Below are 17,784 nucleotides of genomic sequence, written 5' to 3' on the forward strand. Positions count from 1 at the left end.
CTTACAAAAGACATTCATTACAAGGGGGAATAGTCCCATATATATAATACACAAATGGACTAACAAGAGGGAGTCGTTGGGCTCCCAACGGCTTCAAATAGAGTCATTGTGAGCCCAACGACTCTCTAGTACACTTTACTTTTTGACTTTGGTCAAAAAGTAAAGAGGCTAGAAAAGTCCAAAAATGGAAAATCTAAAACTAGCCTAACTAGAATACATAACTAAAAGTAAAAAGACTAAAAAGAGTTACATAATACATTATGATATTACATTTTTTAACAAGGGGTTGCCTAATTACAACTAAGTTTTTTCCAAAGCGGTATGATAGAAGAAAATGTTTTAACTTCGGTTTAATCTCCGATATCACTCGAATATCTCCAAATGGGAGCATGAGAATGTATTTGGTTGGAGTTTCTTCTGAGAAGCCCATACCCCTTTTTATCGTAAGCAGTATCGCGAGACATGCACAACATGTTGATACTACGATAACTGGATGAGAGATTCGTGGCGATCTTGTATCGTGCAAATTGCATAATAATATAAAAGTAGTTGGAAAGACCAAATCATGTCAAACTAAACTAAAATGGTTACACCGTTTCTTTCACGAAACAATTGAGCTGTGGTTTTTTTTTTAGAAACCTATACCCCTCTCATCGTAGTTGTACTATCTGACATGCACGACATGTTAGTACTACGATGATTGAATGAGAGGTTTATGGTAACCTCGAAGCGTGCAAAAGGCACATTGTTGAAATCGCATAAATGGTGATCATCGCCTTTACAGGTAAGTGAAAAAGGTGCAGGATCCGAACCCGATCCATGTAAAGAAGATCCATGTAACTTTCTTTTAGTTATCGGGTCTGGATACACCAGACCTGGACCCATAGTGTAATGTAAACTTAAATACACATTTAGGTCACGATTTCTTTTACAGAAATCGTGACAGCCGCAATCTCTCTCTCTCTCTCTCTCTCTTCTCTTTCTCAATACAGGGGTGGAAGGAAAACTTACATGGCATCAGAGCAGGTTCCAACTAAGGGTTGAAGAGGATTCCAAAGGTGCGGCAGATCAAAGGTTTGAGGTTTCGTCCATCCATTCTTTCTTTCCTTCAGATTTTTTTTTCTCTACCTCCATTCCCAATCTTCATCTCTCGTTTCCCCCTTTCTGTTTTCCCAGCCTTTTCTTTTCTTCTTTTAGTGGATTCACGTCTCACGTGAATCTCTAAACTGTTAGAAGGGAAAGGCTTGTTTCACATGAATCTCCTGTTTCACGTGAAACACAAAGATCAAATTATAAAGATCGTGCATTTCACGTGAATCTCCTGTTTTTATTCAAATTTGTTTTTTTTTTTTGAATCTCCTGCTTCTTTATTCAAACTGTTCCTTTATTCAAATCTTTTTCTCCTGCGTATCCCTTCTTCATTTTGGGCTGCTGTGCGACATAAAATCTGTCTGGGATTCATTTTGATTCGACTTTCATTTTTTTTTTAATCTTCTGTTTCTTTATTCAAATTGTTCCTTTATTCAAATCTTTTTTCTCCTGCGTATCCCTTCTTCATTTGGACTGCTGTGCGACATAAAATCTGTCTGGGATTCATTTTGATTCGACTTTCATTCTTTGTTCTCATTTGCCCTTTCTCGTATCATATTTGTTTTGACTGTTACGAGTGGGATCCACATTAAAACTCAATCCTTCTTCTGACAGCTTCTGGTCGTCAATTTTTGAGTTACTCAGCAAAGAAAAAAAAGGAGGAAGACGATCAACAAACCTCTCTGGCTGCAGACTGAGCACTCTGTGAACACTTTAAAAAAAACAAAAACAAAAACAAAAAAAGGGATTCCTTTTCTTGTTAAAACTCATTTTTCATGGATCTTTATTCTTCTTTATCCAATCTTTCTTCAAGTTTTCTCACTCAACTCATTTATGAAAAGTTAACTACCTCAAACTTCTTGATTTGGAAGAGACAAATCATTCCTTTTATAAGGAGTCAAGGTCTCTTAGGTCACCTTGATGGAACCACTCCCGCTCCACTCGAATTTGTTACGAGAGAAGAAAAAGACGACAAAGGAGTAAGTTCAATTGTGTATGTCAAGAATGTAGAGTACCTCAACTGGGAAAGGAAAGATCAATCAGTGGTTGCATACATCACTTCCACCTTGTCCCAAGAGGTCCTTGTTGCAATTCTCGACAATAGTACTGCTCTACAACTTTGGGAAAAATTGGTTCAAACATACTCACAAGTTTCGCAGGCGAGAATGGTTTTTCTCAAGAGGGAATTTCAGATGTTGAGGAAAGATTCCATGACCATCATGGAATATCTGAACAAGATGAAGACTATTACAGACCAATTTGCAGTTATAGGATGCGCGGTGAGTGACATCGATATGGCACAACAGACTCTGAGTGGATTGGGATCCGACTACAATATGATCGTCACTTCACTATTGTGTCTCCCTGCACTTCCTACCTTTGATGAGTTGCGAGCAAAATTGATTCAGTATGAGATGACCCTGAAAGGGTTCTTTGAGGAATCTCACATTCACACAAATTCTCAGGAAGTTTTTGCTACAGGAGTGACTTATGGTAGAGGACGAGGACGAGGACGAGGACGAGGAGGACAAGGGCGAAGTGGACACGCAGGGCGTGGTCTGCTTCCCACTCCAAATATGTCAGCTCATGCGCAGGGGTCAAGATCCATTCCTACCTGCTTCCTTTGTAACAAAAATGGGCATATCAAGGTGAATTGCTGGCATAATCCAGAGAATAAAGGAAAGGGTCCACAGACAAAAAACAAAAAGTTCTCAAGTAGTGGAGAGATTAAAGATCTGCTGATATCTGCCTTGTCAGAGTTGGAATTGAAGCAGAGTGATGAAGGCACCTGGTTTGTCGATTCAGGGGCAGCGACTCATGTGACAGGTGATGCAGGTAAGATTTCTAATCCCATTCCTTATTTTGGAAAAAGTAAGATTGTCACTGAAGATGGATCCCACCATCCTGTTTCTCATGTTGGAAAAACTGTCATTCTCATGTCATATTCCACTCTTACTCTTTCTGACGTTCTTCATGCTCTTGACATTAAGAAAAATATTGTCTCTGTTTCCAAACTTATTGATGATAATAATGCTTCAGTTGAATTCACTCCCTTCTCTGTGTAGGTCAAGGACCTACGCACGAGGAAAACATTCGCTGAAGGAAAGAGGCGAGACAATATGTATGTCTTTGAAGAAGCTCTTTGTCATGCTGTTTGCCCTGTTCACCTGAATTCAAAGTCGCCTTCATTAGAGTCGTGTTCATCCTCTTCTGCTAATGTTTTTAGTATTTCTGAATGTAATAAGTCATTCTTATGGCATAATCGATTAGGACATTGTGGGAGTCATTTCATTGAGAAACTTGTATCTAATAATCTCATTCCAAAAGAAAGTCTAAATAGGGATGAGAACAGTCACAAATGTTCCAGTTGTCTTTCCTGCAAGCAGTGTTGTGAGATGCGTACGCCTCAGTACCTGAAGCGTATGCCTCAGAGGCGAAGCACACGATCAAAATACTGAAGCGCTGTAGTGAAGCGTTTGTGGGTTCGAAGCGCACGCTTCACATGAGTGAAGCATGCGCCTCGCTTCGAGGCCCGCTTCGATTGTAAGGCGTACGCACCATGTACAACCCACGGAAATTAAAATATGGAAGGGGAGAACAGGGGGAGGGTTTCTTTTAAACCTTCATCCCCTCCCCCCTGCTGCATCCCCTCCTTTCCCTTTTGGTGCCTCCCCCAACCCTCTTTAAAAATCGCAGAGGGGAGGGAGGGCTTTGTCAGCCTGCACCTCCCTCCTCTTCGTCTCGCGCTCCCAGCACCGACGACCTTGCGTCTGACGCCTCTCAGGGGAGCCGACGCCGCCTCCTTCCTCGTGTCAACACCACCGCCGCCATAGCCGGCGACCTCTAAGGTATGCACCCTCTCTACCTCTATCTACTTCTTCTCCTTCTCCCCCCTTTCTTTCAAGTAATGTTTGATGAAAGGAGAGAGACCTATGTGATATTTTCTCAGCAATAGTTCTGTTATTTTGAATTATCTTATGGTTTTCAAGGATAATTGGGTGCGAAAAGTTTCAAGAATCTTTCCCATTTTAATGGGTGTATAGAATCTTAGATGATTGATAATCTTATGGTAAAACTTGTACAGGTCTTTTTGTCATGTTTCTTTTAAAATGAAAGGTCTTCATCCTCAGAATTTGTGTACATGACCATGCTTTCCCCATCAGAGCTATTATCATATGAGTGGACGTATAAAAGGTCTTTGAAATTCTTTCGTATAACCTATATTCAGTCATCTGTCAGCAATAAATTCATGGTTGCAGATGGGAATAACATGATCACAAGAAAAATTAAACAAAAAACATGAAAATTTTGAAGAAATATGAACAAATAGTAGCTAGCAGCTAAGATGATAGTACCATCTGACCAAAAGATCAACTTGAAAACCATAAACCATAAGATAGTTCAACAGGAAAACATGAAGATGCCTGTAGTGCTGTAAGTTTTAAAAGAGAGTGTTTCTATCTTTTCAGTAAAATTTACAATGAACAAATAAAAGTAGGACATCCAAACACTGAAATTTTTCTAAAATAAATATAAATGAAAATTGCATATTTATAGATACATCCAAATGCTACCTGAGTTGGCAAAGAAACGGAATACCTGTCGAATCAACTTTAGTTGATGAGAGGTGAACCCATTCAATAAAAGAGATGGCCACATCTTAAAGAAAATAGTTTTCAGTTGTGTTTTGTGGTCACCAGAACCTTCTCCAAGCTGATCTGACCAAACTTGGGAAGCTAGAAAATTGTCACGCCATTCACTAAATCTAAGCCTCATTCTCTCGGTGAAAAGAACATCGGCGGTTCTTATTAATGATATATCTTTGACTTCTTTAGGACAATCACCAGATAGATAATCATCTGTGAGCTTGAAATGTTGTAGAGCTTCAACCTCTTGTGCTCTTGATAAATATGATATTCCTGTGGTCAACAAAGCCAGCGGAAACATTTTAAGTGCTCGACCATAAAGTTTCAAGATCCAGTGAATGAACTTTAAAGCATCAGATATCATTCACTGCTATTGGACAAGGCACGAAGAGAAAGAAGCATACCCCGATGAGTGTGCACAACATAAATTTTACTGGAAACCAACACTAGTAATGAAGACATAAATTCATGAACAGAAAGAAAATGCCCCTAACCAACTATTTATAAAGAAACAGCAAACACCTAGCACCTTCCCTTATCTCCTAACCATCCTAACCACATAAAAGGAACATGGTTGCAGGTATTTTTTGCTTAATACTACTAGACGTGTCTCTCATTGCTTATTTATTAAAAAACATAGTTCAGATCAAATCAATTTAACTAGAAAATTTGATTTTTTCACCACTCTATCTAAAAACACATCTATACAGGAAGGGGGCTCCTCATCCAATGGATGTTTTCTACTCAGCTACGTAAATATATCTGTAAGTTAAGATTAAGCAGACACCTAACATATGTTTTTTAAGTTGTTATTGATTGTTAGGAGATAAGATAATTTAGGACACACACACGTTCCTAAAACAGACATTTGCTGTGTATAACAAGAAAGAAATGATGAACAAATGCCATGAGTTTTTTTTTTGTTGGAACATTTTTTGTTTTTCTCAAAAGGCAAAATATAAAGCCAATAACAGCAATTAAATTAGACAGATTCACTTTGCAATGAGAAAAAGTCAAATACTCTCACCTTCTCCAATCAGCAGTTTCACTATCTACAAGTATGAGAAAGTAACTTTGCTGTAATCCCACATCAATAGCAAACTCTACTTTTCAGAGTTTATTGCAACTTGATGATAATCAGGAATTTCTTTTTGGGTATACCTACTTTTCACTCCATTGATGTGAACCAAAAACATTTTCGAGTTGCTTTAGTTACATAAGAATGGCAAGGGACACATAATTGGTGAAAACGTCAATATTTCCATCAAAATTTCTGTTTTGGTTCACAATGATCGATATGTAGGACCAGAACAAGCAATTGCTGATATTTGTGATTGAGCAGCCAGCTTCCAACATTATTCAAGAGTGAAAAATATGTCAGACTACAACAAAAGGATGTAAGTGTTGAAACAGAATGTGATGACTCACGTTTTTCACAGGTTGAAGAGTCATTTGGGCAAAAATCTCATCAGTATCCTTGTCAGCCTGAATTGAGATAAAAAAGAAGCAAAGTGATCAGTTCAAATCCTTTGTACTGCAATAAATGGGATATCAGAAAAAGCAAGGCTTGCTCACATACATGCAGTGTAGCATTGTGAACCTGGCACAACAGCTGAGATGGCAAGCTTGGGTAATTTGGAATGTGCGAGTTCACTACCTGTTTGGTGGAAAAAACCACCTATAAAAACAAATGAATTAATCAGCATACTCAGAAGTTTTATAAATTAACATGTATTCAACAAATTCCATATACATTCTTATAGCTTTCAATAAGATACAGTTAACAGCTATATTTCAATGACAAAGCAAGAAAAGGACATTGTGAGATTTGGGAGAATTTAGTAATTGCAAAGATACCTTCTCAAATCATTACAATGACCTCTCTCTCTCTCTCTCTCTCTATATATATATATATATATATATATATATATATATATATATATATATATATATAGAGAGAGAGAGAGAGAGAGAGAGAGAGAGAACTAGTAGCTACACTTCAAAGATTATCATTGTTTCTTACAAAAAAACATGCTTTGCATTGAATCAATTTAAGCAGAAATTTTGGTTTTTTTCATTATCAAGTCTTAGTGTGATGTTAGCTGTTGATTTTTCTACGCTCTAAAACACATCCAAACATGAAAAAGTACCTTATCTGAAGCATCCAATAGACAAAATGTATTTCTAAACTGAGAAACAAAATTCTGTTTCCCAGTTTTCCATTTTTTGATGCTTCAAAATTTACCTGATAGTATCTAATATCTATCCATTTTCATGATCTGTTTGATATTTCAAAACTTAAACAGGCAGTATCTATCCATTTTCATGGTTTGGTTTTTGGACAATTATAGTTCCCAAGTCCTGCATTTCTTTTCTCTACATTTGCCTAAATTTTGATTAATGTAACAAAACCAATATAACAGCTTTTATGCCCAAATATCTTTAAAGATTTTCTCTTCTGGAACTAGTATTATCTGCTTCAGTTTACTTTCTCAATTTTGATTCATGGTGTTTGGGCAGCCCTGCTTGGTGCTTGTAGAATTCACCACAACGTGGGTACACATGAAATGGAAACTACCCATATAACCTTGCTACTAAACCCCAAATGCTACAAGGTTAGTTATGACAAAAAGGTTGGGTTGGATGGGATTTCTAATCTCCTTTTGGTTCTTTTGCTTAGTGGATGGCCGTGGGAATGTGTAGACTTGGCGCATGAGGAGCACCAATGATTAGGAATGAGAGTTGGGCTTGTTGGCGAGGGACCACAACACTAGCTAATGGATGATATGCTAACACATCATTTTGTTGGTTTTTAAAGCTTGGTTATTGCTAAAAAAGAAAAATGGTGCATCTTTACGCATATATTCAACCAAAGTCTCCAATAATCAAGAATATTTGGAAATGAGATGAAAAAGAAAAGGAACTAGTGCATCGAATGTTTGAATGAAATTCACTGCCTTATAAGAGTATGTTTTAAGAATACTCTTATGAAAATTTTTAGGAAACTTAAGAATAGTCCCGTATTAAGCGTGATTTTATAAAAAAAAATTATTATTATTCATGAGTACTATTTGGAATTGATGACAGAGATGCTTTTAAATATATAAAGCTTATGCTTCATTAGTTTATTAATATTATATATTTTATTATTTTGATCATGAAGCTTATGCTTCAACGCCTCGAAGCTTACGCCTCGCTTCATAACAGGCTCAACGCCTAGCTTCGCCTCATTGCATTTAACAACCTTGCCTGCAAGAGCCATGTATTGCCTTTTCATTCCATTAATAAGGGAGCTTCAAAACCTTTTGAGATAATCTGTTCTGATGTATGGGGACCCTCCCCAATTGTCTCTGGATCTGGGAGCAAATAATATCTAATATTTGTTGATAGCTATACTCGATACACTTGGATATATTTCATAAAAAATAAGTCGGAAGTCTTCTCTTTGTTTCAAAATTTTCTTTCCCTTGTCAAAAATCAATTTTCTGAGTCCATTCAATTTTTCCAATGTGACGGAGGTGGGGAATTCTCATCCCGTGATTTTATTTCTTTTCTTCAAAATAACGGAATAGGAAGAAGGGTGTCCTGTCCTCACACCCCTCAACAAAATGGAATTGCTGAACGAAAACACAAGCATATCGTTGAAAGTGCCATGAGTATGCTTCATGACAACAATCTTCTCATCAACCTATGGACAAAAGCTTTCCATTCTGTCGTGCATGTGATAAATAGACTGCCTATGATTATTCTGGAAAATAAGTCTCCTTATCACTGTCTTTTTGGAACTCATCCTAGTTATTATGATATGCGTGTTTTTGGATGTTTTTGCTATGTGCATATTGATCAGTCCCTGAGAAACAAGTTTCAAGACAAGGCTCAAAAATGCAGATTTGTGGGATATGCAGATGACTACAAAGGATATAGGTGTTATGATCCCACCAACAAACGCATCAGAATCTCAAGAAATGTTGTCTTTGATGAACAAAATTTTGACCACGGAGCTGACACAACGAATATGTCAACTGAAATTTACTATCCTTGGCTGAGCTCAAAACTTTTTGCTGGGTCCAATGAAACATGTTCCTCAGATTGCGTGCAACAAGAAGAAAAGGTATTTGAGAACACTGGGACGTCGGGGTCACAGAATGCAGAGGAAGTACCGGGCAGATACAAAGGCATTGTCTATTCCAGACAGAGACCGACAACAACAAGCCATTCAGATCATGTCTTAGTCGCCAATCCTACTTCTTCTCATACCCTTGCAGTCAGAAAATCAAACCGCATACGACATCCTATTGACAGGTGGGTTAGTTATAACATCTTCTCCTTGGATTTTCAACTGTTTTTATCTACCATCAATAAGGATGAAGAGCCCATCACGTATTATCAGGCAACAACTTCTATGAAATGGGTAGAAGCCATGAATGATGAAATGCAAGCCTTGCATGAATGTGGAACATGGGAAGTTGTTCCCAAACCACCTGACAAAAATGTTGTCGGATGCAAATGGGTCTACAAAATCAAGTACAAGCCAGATGGAACCATTGAACGATATAAGGCAAGGCTTGTAGCAAAAGGATTCACTCAAGAAGCAGGGCAAGACTATGATGAGACTTTTAGTCTGGTTGTAAGAATGGGAACGATACGAATTATCATTTCCTTGGCTGTTGAACATGGATGGAAGTTGAGTCAGCTTGATGTAAAAAATGCATTCTTACATGGGGATTTGAAGGAGGAAGTATACATGGAACAACCTCCTCGATATCAAGAACAAAATTGTAAAACCCATGTATGTAGGCTAAAAAGAGCCATCTACGGCCTGAAGCAAGCATCTCGCTCTTGGTTTAATAGCTTTTCATCAGAGATTCAGAAACATGGATTTTCACGTTCCATGCTGGACCACTTATTATTTATCTTTAAAAGCCAGTCTGTGACCACTTTATTATTAATTTATGTCAATGATATTATCATCACAGGAAACTCTGCGGACCACATCCAAGAAATAAAAGACTTATTAGGTCAAAGGTTCAAAATGAAAGATCTTGGAGTTCTACGCTATTTCCTTGGTGTAGAAGTTGATAATCAGGCTCATGGATTGACACTCACTCAACACAAGTACACCGTAGATGTTCTCAGCAAGGCAGGCATGAAAGACTGCAAACCTCTAGGAACTCCGAGTGTACTTCATCAAAAACTTAGCGCTCATGATGGGGATCTGTGTGATGACCCCACCAGGTATCGCAACATAATAGGAATGTTACAATACCTCACATTCACTAGACCTGATATTGTTTATTCAGTCAATCAAGTGTCTCAATTTATGCATGCGCCACGTACTGGACATATGGAAGCGGTCAAGAGGATCCTTAAATATCTGAAAGGGACTATTGGGGATGAATTGATATATTTACCACAGTCATATGGCCAAAACGAGCACGAAATTACTGTATATTGTGATGCAGACTGGGCAGGAGATCTTGACGAAAGAAGATCTACATCAGGATATTGTGCCTTCATTGAAAGAAATTTAGTCTCTTGGAGCAGTAGAAAACAAAAAGCTATCGCTAGATCAAGCACTGAGGCTGAATATAGATCCATGGCTGCTGCCACTACCGAAGTCACATGGATCAGGCATCTTCTAACTGAAGTAGGAGAAAAGATCTCCCACACTGCCTTGCTCTGTGACAATCAAAGTGCTATCAATATGTCATTCAATCCAGTACATCACAGTCGTGCCAAGCACATTGAGATCGACCAACACTTTGTGAGACAGAAGGTTGAAGAAAAAGAGATTGAGCCTGAGTTTGTCAGTACTGAAAGACATGTTGCAGACATATTTATCAAAGGGTTAACCAAGGATCACTTTTGGATGCTTAAAAGCAAGTTGTTCATGGTCCAAAACCATGATCAACTTGAGGGGGGGTGAAAAAGGTGCAAGATTCGAACCCGATCCATGTAAAGAAGATCCATGTAACTTTCTTTTAGTTATCGGGTCTGGATACACCAGACCCGGACCAATAGTGTAATGTAAACTTAAATACACATTTAGGTCACGATTTCTTTTACAGAAAATGTGACAGTCGCAATCTCTCTCTCTCTCTCTTTTCTCTTTCTCAATACTTACAGTAAGATGCTTAATTTGGTTTGAAAGACCAGAGCATGTAGAATTAGTTGCCAGTTAAAATAGAACCTGACATACCTATTCATCACTTGTTTCCGTCAATGGAAAAGATTGGATGGTACAAAAACTCCAATGGATAGGTTGTTAACAACCACCCCTCGGGCAAATGACTCAGCGTCCCTAGTCATCGGAGTTAGGGAATGGGACTACCAAAAATTATCTTAGGTGGTAGATCCCATAGACTTCTGCAAAAGTTGGATGCATCCCTTGCTACGAATGCCTTTGGAAAATTCTCTCTCGGTCACTGGTCGTCCTCTTAGGAACGGACTCAGGTAGCTGATTGGGGTATCAAAAAATACATAACATAATAGACCCCCAGACAGTTTTAGTTGTTTCTACTTTTGCTCATGCACGTACCCTCAGGATAGCTAATATCAAAACAAAGTTATCATGTTCACTTTACTTATTTTGACTTGCACATTGTGAAATGAACGATGTACATATTAGTTTGGGTTCTGAATTATGCTCATTATGCTAATTATGCTAATTATGCTCATTATGCTAATTATGATAATTATTCTCATTTCTGCATATTCTGGATTACATATCATGAAATAAAGCATGTGTTAGTTTTGTTCTAAATTGTTATACTTGTGCGCCTACCAGTTTTTCATGAAACTGACTTGTCTTATAGGTACAAGTGATGATTAGGTCGGTACGACAAGCGATGACGTGATGGTATCAAGATGAGACTCTTTCCCTGACATTTCACTCCTTAGGACATATCTTGAATTTTGCATAAGGGTTTTCTTAAAAATTTCTTTTTTGTATAAACTCTAAATTATTAAAACTGCATTTCTTTTTAACCTATTTGGTTTTGAATATACGGAGTTTCAAATGCGTTGTATAAAATAAAAGTTTCTCAAGTAATGCGCCCAAGGTTCGTTGACATGTTATTTTAAGAATACCATTTTTCGTTGAATTACTATTTAAAACTCTGATAAAGGAATGCTTACAAGGCTTTCAAAATTATCCTAAAAATTTACAAGTTTGGGATTTTGGGGGCGTTACTTTTTTTGAATTTTGAGAAATGTTTTCAAAATTTCATATTTTTTTTATCTCAAGAAATGTTCCATCGATAGTAAACACATTTGATCCACTTGAGTTATGACATTCGGATAACATATCACCATTTGGTGTCATATGAAAAGATGCACTTGAGTCAAGAAGTCAAAGAGATTTATCGGGATCGGAGAAGCTGAAGGAAGAAACCACAACTCTAGTTTATGAGGATGCTCCTTTGAGTAGAGGTTGAAGAGTTTTCACTAGTTGTGTCAAGAATATGTTTCCAACGTATGAATCTTGTGTGATTTTTACATCACTTGACTCTTGTGAAGGTCCAACAGAGACAACCTTCTTCTCATAAGGTTTTTTCAACTTAGGACAATATGTTTTCTCATGTTCCGGTTCACAACAATAGTAGCAAATAATTTTTTTCTCTCATACTCATTTCCTTGCTTTCCATAATGTTCATCATTCGGTCTTCGATAGTATGATGGTTTGTAGCTATGAAAATAGTTTCTCGGTCTAGATATGGCTAGAACCGAGTTATCGTTAATCTTAGAGATTCGCTTTTTAAACTTATTTTTTTCATACTTAATTCTTCTATAGTGTCTTCTATTGAGGAAACTTTTCCTCGATGAAGAATGGATTTGGTGGATTCAAAATCCGATCTCAAACCATTAATAAATTGGTAAAAATGCTCTGCGTCTATTTGATTTTGTTTGAGTTTTATATCTTCGGGACAATGCAATTTTGATTCAACAAGAGTCAACTCTTCCTATAGTTCAAACAATCCATTATAGTATTCTCTAATACTCTTGTCCCCTTTGAGTTATATTTCGTATCTTATCTTGCAAATGACGCACATGTGCTATATCTTTAAGATAATACGTTCTCTTAAGATTATCCCATGCATTTTTTGCATGTTCGAATTTAGCAAGACTAGAACACTTCTTAATATCAACACTAGTATGCCAAGACATAATCTTGGCATACCCCATTCTTCGTTCTTTTTATTTCTTCTCGTAGGTGGCGATTGCCTTATTTTTTTTCATCCTCCTTAAGAGGCATTTATTTATCACCTACTTTGGTAAGGATTAACTAGGGTTCTGGATCGATCCCGTCCACTAGTCCTCACAACCCTTTTCCTCATATGAGATACTTCATAATTGTATTTATGATAACATTTTCATTGTCATCCATTTTTACAAGGGCTAAGAAAAAGAAGAAGAATAGAGAGAAAGAAGAAAAGAAATAACCAAAGGTGGAGATTCAGAGCACTCCACCACTAAGCAAGCACCACCGATCAAGAGCACGAACACTCCTTCACCAAGTAAGCACCACCAATCTATCACTCGAAACACAATCACGATCTCACTAGCACTTGAATAAGGATTGCAAGAGAGTTTCTACATTTTCAAATTTGGAGTGACATGCTTCTCAATGCACCAAAAACAATTTCAGCTTAATCACCAAGATCTGATACCATGTAAGGAAATGAGTTCCTCCAAAGATGTTCACCAAATCACCAAAGTAGACACTCAAAAGAGTTCCACCAAAATACCAAAATGAACACACAAAAGCCACAAATAGGCATACACACAAAACCCACCAAAGGTGGTCAACACAAGAATAAAAAAATAATATTTTATTGAATTGAAATCATGCAAGAAGCATTACATTTGTGAGTGGGTTTCATCCCTTTATATACACAATCAAAGGTGTCTCCCAAGAGACATTGGGAGAGGCCCAATGGCTCTAAATAGAGGTCCCAACGTCTCTTGAATTGAGTAGTCAACATTTGTTTACTAGTTGAATTCAAACCAAAAATATAAAAAAAACTAAAAAAGCCTAGTTGCATATCTATGTATATATGCATATATGTATGCATATGTATGTACAAAATACATGTACATTGTGTATAATATATATACATTTTTAACAGTGTACCGAATATGAACATGAAAATTGTTATGAGCATCTTAAATTCAGTAAAAAAGCATTAATGCATAAATAGCAAATAATGATACAATAACGAGTTATATGCTATTGTATGTGTTCTTATATTGAGAAGCAAATCTTTAACACTTTTGCCTTGCCTTGGTCTTTCAAATGGATTACCTAAAAATTCTTTTGTTTTGATAAAAAACATCTTTTTATCGTTTATAGTTTTTGTAAATTCTATTAAAATAGATGAATTGCAGGTCCGTTCTATAGGAATTATTTGAAATTTGCTTTCTAATGGAAATATAATCTTCTGTTTGAAAAATTCATGTAGTCGGAAACATGCTTCCCGTGAAATTGTAAATGAGCTTGTGCTTCAGAAGAACCTAGTTTTTAGCTTCTGACGTGGCTTGCAGGGAAGTGAGCTTCTGAGGATGTGTGAAAGTTTTCAGTAGTCTTGTACACATTATTTGTGAAAAAACTTGTAAACCAGCGGGGTTTACCATGTTTGGTGCCAATCCTGACAGACTCAAGGAAGTCATTAGATTGATGCTGATTGTGAACCTTTTCAATCGTTACTGTGGTTAGTGATGAATGAGTAAATATCAAGTTGAATGATGTTGTGGATCACTTGTAGCAACAAAAATGCATCTTGGCTTATCAACCTAACCTAATGATCAAAGTGCACGTCTAATGGCGTTCGTTTTTTTTCCTTTTTTCTCAAAAAAAAAAAATTCAGAATTTTTTTTTTTGGTGAGATATTTTATACTTGCGGTCCATTTTTATGGTTTTCAGTGTCAAATAGACTTGCCATGTGAGTGTCAGAGTGTTGTGGATGTTCGAAATAATTGCAACGGTTTTGGGTTGGGTTGTGGATCTTTTTGCAGAGGGGTTTTGTGGAGGCTCATGTTGATGATGGCCTGCTTTAGATCTTTGGGTTAAAGCAACGGTGGCATGCTTCATTTGTGATGGCTGAACTTATCAATGCGAAGCATTTAGCCCAGGTTGGTGCACATTTTTTCCCCCTTGCATATCTTCTAGTTGAATCACTTCTGGCACCAAAGCAATAAGCCATCGTTTCCCCCCTCATCTAAATATTTCTGCTTTAGACTTTACCAACTTCTAAAGAACATTGGCACTAACCCTGTTTTTTGTGCTAAATTCTTTTGTTTATTTTGAATCTTTGATAATATGTTTTGTCAGTTTTGTATTCTTTACCTTCTATTCTAATTTAAGCAAGGTTAACATTGATTTCCTAAAACTTATATTTTAATAGAATAGCTGTTTAGGATCAAGCTTTGATATGATAATGGTGTTTGTTCTAGTCAGTGTTAGATCAGCAATTTTGTTGATTTTGTGAAATCTCAGAAATAGTATATTTTCAAGGTGGCTGTATATCTTTTCAGCTAGTTGTTGAAGAATACATTGATTGTTTCAGGCTGCTTCCATTAGATTGGAGCTTCAAGGTGGTCAGTGGAAAGACACTTACATGCAAATGGATGGAGAGCAATGGAAGCAACCAATACACGTTGACTACTCAACTTTTATTGAGATAACGAGGGTACCATGTCAATCTGTTATGATAAATGGGGAGTAAATATTTAATCTCGTGATGATGGGTCATATTCATTTTACATCTTATCTATAGCATGACATTCTTTGTATTGTATATTCTCCTGCTCTATAGCTGCTTGTTCCTCGGGTTAGTCATTGAGAACGGGGTTCTCATTTCATTTGTAAATTGCACAATCGGAAGTAAGCACTAAAATGGAGAAAAAACTACAGGAAAAAAAACTTTTTGGAACCTAACGTGCATTTTATTTTTTCCCTTTCAACTGAACTAAGCCAGCGTCTTCATTTTGGAGAGAGAGAGAGAGAGAGAGAGAGAGAGAGAGAGAGAGAGCAAACTCAGTTGGGCCATTGCAACAATTGGATCTTTGGTTGAAGCCCCGTGTTGGTCCAATTTATGAAAGGCCAAGGTACAACCTTTCAACAGCATCCCCATATAACAGGACTACCGTTAAAGGAAATGCTAGCATCCTTTATGCAAAATTTCTGTTGAGAGTGATTTAATCTCTTTTTTGTGGGTTTTTGATCTTTACTAACTATACGAGCAGGAGAGTATGTTCGGCAGTGAAATTTTAAAATTTTGAAGGAAAAAATAGTGATGAAAATGACGTTGGTTTTAGATGGTCGCCAAAAGAGAGTTTTCATCCAAAACATTTGTACCGCAGATAAATATTATAGGAAGATGTTTATAAATGAGTTCAGCAAATACTCCTATTTTGTATATGTTGAGTGGATTAATTTCTCTTTTGACCCGTACAGTTGCTTGAGTGGTTTGTTAGTTGGTCAGATTATTCTTTTGGTTTATCTATGGAAATCATGGTCGGAATACTGCATTCATCTACTTAAGTGGGTCATGTGCATGTCAAATTGTGTTGAGGAAAGCGATTTATTGGCCATGTATGTTTGAAAATGTAATGCATTGTTCAAACATACTACATGGCCAATATTTATTTGTTTTTTCTTTTTTGGATAACTCAAGCAGAAAATGACCATACTTTATGGTTAATTTGACACGTTTTTTGAAATGTCCTACAATTTTAGATATTTTTTTTATGTTCAAAATTATAAATATTTGGATTTAAAAAGACTTTTTGACCCTTTGCATATGTGAACTTTTTTCCAAATATGTGATTGTTTTTTGTAAAACAATCTTTTTTTTTCTGTCTCCAATTCGACATCATAAACTTGTATTTTTTCATTGGTTAAAAAATTGAGATACATGACTACAACTTTCATGTTTTGAGTCAAAACAGAAAACCATTATAAGTTTTCTGTTTTTGAGTTTCAAAATCAGAATAGAAATATACTCTGCAGATTGAAATAACTGAACAATCTATCTTCAGAAGATATTTTGACTCATAAAATGAAGGATTTTGAAAAAAAAAATAGACAAAAATATCTTTCCAATGCACCTGATTCGCTGAAATCTTTGAGATATAGCCTCAAGTGCGTTATTAAAACAAGAGATGAACAAGCGCGGTTGTGCCTTTTTGTCTGTTTTATAAAAATTTTTGGCCATCTGCTTTGAAAATTTGCAAAAAACAGTAAAGAGAAGAAAGACACAGATTAGGATGTTAGCTTTTTAACGCCACTAAGATCATCTTGATCTAATGAATGGTTGGAGAAAAACATCATCTGAAAAATAGACTGTTCAATATAGACGAAGATAAGGAAGTCTGCATAAAATATACACGAGTACGAAGAAGTTTGCGTACATTGAAGAAGTTTGTACAAAATATATGCCTAAAATGAAAAAAATTGCATAAAAATAAGTGTGAGCATCCTATTAAACTCAAACCTCAAAACTCCGCAATTATTTAACTAAGTTCACATATACTTCAGAAGTTCGCATAAAAATAGGCATGAATATCCTGTTAAACTTAGAAAATTACATATATAGGAGGAACTCCATATATATTTAGAAAGAAATCATATATTTAGGAGGAAATCACATGTTTATAAGGAACTCTGCATATATAAGAGGAAAATCTAGGAGAAAAATCATATATATTTAGTAAAAAATCATATATTTAAGAGAAAAATCGTATATATTTTTTTGCAGAACAGACTCTGCCCTCATATCTGTATGTCTTTGATCTGATGTTGAAAACTTGCGTTTTTATTGTTGCTGAAAAGTTGAGACAAACCTGTAACTTTCTTATTTTGAGTAAGAACCGAAAACCATTCTAGGGTTTTTGTTTATGAGTTTCAAAACCGGAATAGATATTGGAATAGCCAAATAGTCCATCTTCTAGAGAATGTTTCTTCCCAACCGCTTATCAGATTAAGGTAATCTTGATGGCATTATAAAGCTAATATCTTAATCTATCTTTTTTTTTCTCAATTTTCAGT

The 17,784-nt window shown here is 36.3% G+C and overlaps 1 pseudogene across 1 annotated transcript in view; it reads left to right on the forward strand.

Moving 5' to 3' along the window:
* LOC149835038 (diacylglycerol kinase 3-like) overlaps window positions 1-15,667 on the forward strand; it is a 41,222-nt pseudogene extending 25,555 nt beyond the window's left edge. The window contains exon 6 of the transcript XR_016432442.1: window positions 15,302-15,667. The product of XR_016432442.1 is annotated as a diacylglycerol kinase 3-like (transcript). The remainder of the gene's footprint in view (window positions 1-15,301) is intronic.
* Window positions 15,668-17,784: the final 2,117 nt, after the last annotated feature.

This window comes from Nuphar pumila, chromosome 6, assembly GCF_984573655.1.
Source record: "Nuphar pumila chromosome 6, dmNupPumi1.hap1.1, whole genome shotgun sequence".
NCBI classification, from domain to species: domain Eukaryota; kingdom Viridiplantae; phylum Streptophyta; class Magnoliopsida; order Nymphaeales; family Nymphaeaceae; genus Nuphar; species Nuphar pumila.